At 43.0% G+C, this 7,378-nt stretch overlaps 1 protein-coding gene across 4 annotated transcripts in view; it reads right to left on the bottom strand.

Annotated features, from left to right (window-relative positions):
• Elmo1 (engulfment and cell motility 1) overlaps positions 1–7,378 on the bottom strand; it is a 535,944-nt gene that overhangs the window by 352,307 nt on the left and 176,259 nt on the right. The gene's annotated exons all lie outside the window — the stretch shown is intronic.

Genomic DNA, 7,378 nt, shown 5'->3' with positions numbered 1-7,378 from the left:
AAGAAAAAGGAACAAGGGACTCCAGTCTGGTCAAAGCACTTTCTATTCTTTAAGCCTGGCAGTCTTTCCTGAGTTAAGTCTGTCTTCTGCCTGTGTTGAGGATCCTTCCTCCCCTTCAAACTACTTATATCCTACTCCCAAACTCACCGAGCTATAGACTCCTGAAGGAGGCTCACTGACCTCTGATTTCCCTTCCTCCACCCATAGGCCCTGGGGCTATGTCACCTCCAAGCCTTAGGATATCTCACTGCACTTCCCAGCTCCTTGAAGGCCAGGACTCTGAACTATAAGTGACATGCACTCAAGACTGGCACCCCATGAAAGAATTTAACCTGCACAACCTCAACAACATAAAGCATAACTCCGTCATAGACCAAATAGCCACCTACAGACCAAAATCTGCTCTTTGGTAAAACTTGACAGAGCCACACACATAAGGAGTTTCCCCTCTTGTTCCCTTCCCCTTCTTTTGTAAATATTTATTATTTTCCTTTTTTCTTCCATCAAAAAGCTACTGACAGAGAGCAAGCAGTAGTGGTCAGAGAAGGCGGGACTGAGCAGAAGCAGGGGACATCTGCAAGGGTTAAATATAACTTTCCATGGACACGAACCAAGTCTCCTTTGAGAAATGGCTCATGCCAGGCTGAGGAAAGGAAAAAACCTAGATAAACCAGGAATACCTTGTTGGGGCAGAAAGTAAAAAAAAATGCTCCAAACACAATGGGAAATGTGTCAAAGGGACACTGAAAAGAGCTTAAAGAAGCTCCCAGGGGCCAACTCTGGGACAAAATGAGCATCCCAATAAATAAGAATAGTGAAAGATGATAGCTCGCTGAAAACATTGGGAAAACACGAGTGCACCTTGTTATGAAGAGTGACGTGCTGATAAAGCTTAAGAACAACCCGCCGGGAAAGGCCACAGAAAAGTGAGCAGTACCGTGTCCCACTTTCCAGCCATTGCTCCTCTCACCTTGGCCAATTTAAAGAATCAACATGACATGAGGAAGCTGGAAAGAGTTGCACAAAAGTGGCCATGGGGAAGCTGAGCCAGCTCTAGCACATCCCACTGGAGATCAGTGCACAAATGAATAAATAAAAGGGGAGAACATGGAGCCCTCCTGACAGAATGCAACCATCAATGCAGAAAGAATGGTAGCATTAGAAATCCTCCCTTAGGAATCATCATAGCAAAAAGTAGTTCAGTTAAGTTGCATCGCCGTCAAAGGTAGTGGGTATGGTTGAGGGGAAGAATCAGATTTTACATGGTTTCAAAGGATCTCCACACCAATTATTTATGAATTACTCACAAAGGTTAGGGGAAATGGTGTGATAGACATCTCCAGAATGTTCTGAATCAAGTGGTTCAAGTTACTTTAACTAACAAAAGAAAAAGACATCACAGCCCAACAAGATACATTGGTACCACTGGCACCCATGATATTCCAGTCAAGGACATAGAATATGGGTTTGATCATGAGAAAATATTAGGCAAGCTCACAGGGGAAAAGTTGTGCTTCAGTGGAAAGCCATGCTGTGTCTATCACATCCTCTTCTGAGTTTTCACATTTTAGCACTGCTGCTGTCTCTCAGCTACTTCACAACTCTTTGCAAGCTGTAGGTAACCAACATCTATATATTGCCCTGTCCGGTAGTGATTTAATTGGCTTCCTCCCTGCTGGTGGAAAACCAGCTCGGCCACCATTTGTAATTTATTAAAACATTTCTTTGCTACATATAAATTTGTGCTCTTTTGACTTTTGCTTTGAAATGATTATAACATCTGCCTGGTCTCCTCGTATCATATGGGTAAAATAAATTCTTTTAACACATGTTCATTTATGTATTTGTAGGACAGACATAATTCTGCCTCTCCCTGAAAATGATCTTTAATATATTACATTTTAATAAACTCAACTGGAGGATACTCTATCAAATTGCTAACCTTTTATAATCTTTAAAAAAATGTCAAAGTTGTGCAGGAAGGGGAATGACCAGGGAAGAGATCCAGACTGAAAAAGTATCAAGGGATAGGACCAGTGAAGAGGGAATATAGTGCTACTACCGTATGTGTATGTGTGTGTGTGTGTGTGTGTGTGTGTTACTAGGGATTGAACCTTGGTCTTCACAGTGAGCCTCCCCAGTCCTCTTTTCACTTTTTATTTTGAGACAGACTCTCACAAAATTGCTGTATTGCCCAGGCTGAACTTGAACTTGTGATCCTCCTGACTCAGCCTCATACAGTGTCAGATACTTTTTTGTGGGGAGAGGAGTGGGATACCGGGGATCAAACTCAGGAGCTTGCACTTTCTGGGCAGGCACTTGTGCCACTGAGCTATATCCCCAGCCCTTCTTAGAGTGTTGGTATTACTGGGTTCCCAGCTAGGAGTTAGACCTTTTGCATTAAAGATGCAACTATTAAAATTGAAAAAACTGTGAGTGGCAGCTTTAGGTGAATAACAAGTGAGCGTTCTCTGTTTTCTTCTTGAAACTTTTCTATAAGTTTAAAGCTGTCTTGAAACAAAATGTGTGTGTGCACATACTTTCATGAACATGCATGTAATACATTAAGTAGTCATTGCAAAGTTTCAACATAACGGGTTTCCCTGTGCTGTACCTCCTGCAGCCATTCAGCCCTGGAGAGCTCTCCCTGCCCAGAGCACACAGGTAAACCAGGATGGAGCAGGTGTTTCCTACATCTCCCCATCACATCCTCATGGCTTCAGATTATGCAGAAGGAGAGGGGAAATGTTTTGCTGTGCTAGATGTGGTGTGTGTGTGTGTGCGCGCGTGTGTGTATGTGTGCTGTCTTAACTGGGATATTCTTTTTCATAGTACACTTATTTTTTAAAAAGAAATATGAGCAGAAGAGAAATGGTTTACAGAAAGGCTAAGGTTTCACAGCAGCCAAAACCCTCACCCCAGCCCATAGACTGACACGCTTCGTGCAGGCAAAAGATAATCTCGAATCTTGAAACTGGCTGCGTGATCCCTGTCTCATTTCAATGACCAGCAAGATAGACAGGGACACAGAGAAAGCAAAGTGGGACGAGGAGGGACAGAGCCTGCTTAAGGAACTTTCTGTTCCACCTCTGATGAAGTCCAAAGAGACAAAGCTCTTATCCTTATGATGCATCACCCTTATGATGCAAATTCCCCAGAAGGACCTTGAGGTTGGGTTTCCCAGGCTAGGCAGAAAACACCTACAGGGAAAGGGGCAGAAGGAGCTGGGAAGACCAGGTAGCCCACAGCTGGTGATGACTGCAAAGCCTGTAGCAGAAGCTTCTTTCTGGCTCAATCTGGGAGCTGTTTGCAACTTCCCACAGCCTCTGAGGAGCTGAGATGTAAACCTTAAGTTGTGTGAGCTGGGCTTTGCGCTGGCCCAGAGGTCCCAGAATGGTCTCTTGCAAGACCCACTGAATTCAAAAGCAATGATGAGAGTTAAAGCTGGCAAACATTTTCAAAAAAAAGAAAAAGTCTTTCTTTCAAAGACAAAATTTCCAAAAAGGTCATACACAATCAAAACTGTCATGTACATCTTTGTATTTTTCCCACACACCTCTCACAACCCCCGCCTGATACCTCCCAGCCTGGTGTCAGGAACATGCCAGCGCTCAAAGAATATACACTTTGCTACAGGAATAAAATCTACAAATCCCTTCCCAAGTGTGGGTGCTAAGCGACCTCCAAGGTACAGCGTTGTTCAGCAAGCATGATTCCAGGTGGACCTCTATTTTCTCAACACCTAAAAAATGAACAGCTCTGGTGCAGGTAAAGGAAAAATGATTTGAATAATGAAAATTTAATGTGAGACTGTGTGTGATGAGGACTTTTTTTACACACACACACACACACACACATGCACACACACACACATATACACACACACTACACCCAGCACCAGCCAGACTCCATCACTTATATCCTAAGTATGACAAAGTGGGAAGGGACTAATTATTTATACAGTTAATATTATTTATTTTGAAGACAACTACTTAAGGATTATCCATATCCCTGAAATAATTATGAAACTCCTTCCATGGATCTCACCTAGTACAGCCAAATTCCGGAGAAATGACCTCAACCAACTAGCACTTAAAATTCCCTAGATTACTGAGAACCCCTCAACTAATACCTCATAGCTACTTTTCCTAGGAATAAAGAAAACCTGCAGGAATGCCAGCTCAGTACTGGCTAGGGCATTGGAAACAAACATTCTTTTAGAGAAATGGGAGCCTGCAACAGGGCATTCCAGCAAGCTAGTGGCTTGTTTTCATTTTATAAGAGCTTTAAAGTGGACGTGTCTCCTCAGTCATGAATTTTATTCCAACAGAATAATTCAGTTGCACGGATTTTGCTAAAAGGGAAGCTGATTCAAAAAAGGTCAGGAAATAATTGAAAGTGACGTCAGTGTCCCACAGTAGGGGAACGGTTAACTATATCATGTCATGTCCTTCCAGTTATTATACCACATCTGGGATAAGCTGCACCTGGAGGAAGCTGTGAAAATGAAGTGATGTGCAGGCCACAAAAATGATGGGAGAATAATATTTAGGGTCATATAATATGGCTGGGCATAAAAAGCTAGTTAGAAAGAGTGTATTATTATACTACTTTTATAAATGCTGCGCATGTTGCGTGTTTGAGTGAAACACAAAAAGGACACTCACCAAGATATTCCAAATGATTGTCCATGGAAGGGGACAATACAAAGGACCATACCTTTTCCTTCTGCTTATTTCCATGTTTTTTAAAACAATAAGTAGGATTTTCTCTTAAGAGATGAAAGTTAATTCAAAAAGACTGAGTTCTTTGGAAACACATGAATTTCACTCTTCTCAGCGGTGCCTTCACCGGCTGGGGTGGTGCACAGCTTACTCATGCCCCAGCAGCGTCATTTTCCCATCACATTGCCAAGGCGGAAGGAAACCAAGTGCCCTGCCCTTTTGTTCTTGGAAACATTTGCCCCATTCTCTGTCCCCAGTGATGACTGATCATTTAGCAGCAGAGGGTTACAGAGTAAGCTGCCTGGCTGTTTGTGGGCGTGGAGGCACCCCACTGCGGTAAGCCTCCAACACAGAGCAGAATTTACTGGGTGTGGTGGTACACACTCATAATCCCAGCACTCTGGGAGACAAACAAAGGATCCCAAGTTCGAGCCCTGTCTGGGCAACTTAGTGAGACCCTATCTCAAAGTAAAAAAATGGAAAAGGGCTGGGATATATCTCAATGCCTGGTTTAATACCCAGAATGAGAAAAAAAAGGATCAGTATTATTCATTACTTTGGAAAATAAAATATATCATTTCTGAAAAATCTTTGGATAACCTCCCCTTTAAAAAAAAAAACAACACGTCTTGCCGGGCGTGGTGGTGCATGCCTGTAATCCTAACACTTGGGAGGCTGAAGCAGGAGAATTGTTGTGAGTTTGCGACCAGCCTGGGCTACAAAGTGAGCTCAAGGCCCCCTTGAACTGTACAGGGAGACCCTGTCTCAAAAAAATAATAAAATAAAATAAAACCATAAAAAACCACGCCCATTCCTTCCTATTCTCTGCCTTGTTCAGGTGGAAACAACCCAACTCTCCTGAACTTCGTTTCCATGCCTATGTTCCGATCAAAAAATGAGGAATGGAATTTCAAATTCCACTAGGATGGGGAAATTAAAGTCAGGTTTTAAACACTGCTCTAGCAACATGGCATGTCCCTGCTGCTCCTTTTTGCTGATTTTGCCCCATGGCCTCTCCTGGTACCAGCTGAAAAGAGGCCTTGAAAAGCACAGCCCTGGGTAATAATAAGCTGGAGAGAGAAATTTCTGAATCTCATTATTACTAGAAGCAAAGAGAGAAATTCAAGCTATGTTTCTTGTGTGTTTTCCTAAAAATTTCCACAAGTCCGGCTTCAGAAACCTCCAGCTTCCTTCCCCCGCTGGAATGGAGCCCAGGATCATGACTAAATAAATGCCTTCCCAACTGCAGGATCTGTTCGATTTGCATGTTTTCTATTCCAAAGATTTCTTGGAAATTAATTAAAGTCTTGCTATAAGTTCAGCTGAGCAGCCAGGTTTCCTCATGAGGGAAAATATCTTACTGTTTTCTTTTCAATCTGAGCAAAAGATCAGAAAAACTAGACGTGAGTCAAATGAGTCACCTCTTAGGATTCAGCGCAGCACCAGCATAATGATGAGTCCTTGCAGCCCTGTCCCTCTGTACCATCTGCAAAAGCAGTATGACTTTGAATTTGGGTACCGTGGGGGACCAGAGAGGTGACACTCCTCCTCAGAAACACAGTAGGATGGGGAAGTGTAAAAGAAAACTGCAAAACGGAATTTATCCAAGATCTACTCTTGTGTTCTATTTACCTGTCTGAAACATAAGATGTACATATCACATTGCAGTGGCTTCCTGGTTATTATAAATAGTTAAAATGTTAAAAATAAAAGGTACTCAAATGCTCTGAGTCACGCAATGAACTCAGACAGGTGCAACATGACAATGTGATTCCAGTCTGCCAGCCACAATTCTAGGTTTAAGGGACAGTTACTCTTTTGGCAGTTCTATGGGTTGAGATGAATTACACAGCAAGGCAAAAGGACTGATAAAAAGTGAGAATGTTAGCCGGGTGCGAAGGTGCATGCTTATAATCCCAGCACTTTGAGAGGCTGAGGCAGGAGGACTACAAGTTCAAGTCTAGCCTGGGCAACTTAGCAATTTAGTGAAACCCTGGCTCAAAAAAAAATAGAAGAAAAATCTTAATAAGATAAAGAATTGCTAGTTACCTTTTAAAAAAAAAAAAAAAAAACAAAAGTGACAGTGTTACTTTGAGTGCTACAGGCCAAATTTACCCGCACCCCTAAAATTCATAGTTTGAAGTTCTAAGCTCCAGTACTCCAGGATGGGATGGTATTTGGAGATAAAGCCTTTATTTAATGAGGGACTAAGTTAAAATGAAGCCATCAGGAAGGCTCTAAGCTCACCTGACCAGTGGGCACCTGTGACCAGCAACTTTGCTCACAGACAGACCTTAAGAGGACACAGGAGGAGGAGGCCATCTGCAAGCCAAGGATGGCAGAAGAAAGGTGTCTGCTGATACCTTACCTTATCAGGTGCTAGGATCTCAGACGTGGCTATTTTTCCATTTTGACTTAACATATTAGTGAACAATATCACAGCGGCAGAATCCCCCAAGGCTCACTGTGCCCCCACCCAGGACCAGCTGTGAGCTTTTGCTCGGATCTGCTGCTCTCTAAAGGTGAGTAGCAGCTCCAGTGGAGAGGGAAGGTGACAACCACAGCTCACACTGCTCCCCATCACGGGGAGCCAGGATGCAGGGCTGACGGACTCTGTCCTTTCCCTCTGCCACGGCAGAACTCATGCTTACCAA

The sequence above is a fragment of the Chinchilla lanigera genome, unplaced genomic scaffold (assembly GCF_000276665.1).
Source record: "Chinchilla lanigera isolate Chin_1 unplaced genomic scaffold, ChiLan1.0 scaffold00059, whole genome shotgun sequence".
NCBI lineage: Eukaryota > Metazoa > Chordata > Mammalia > Rodentia > Chinchillidae > Chinchilla > Chinchilla lanigera.
The sequence above is the reverse complement of the archived record's forward strand: the minus strand, read 5'-3'. Positions and strand labels throughout refer to the sequence as shown.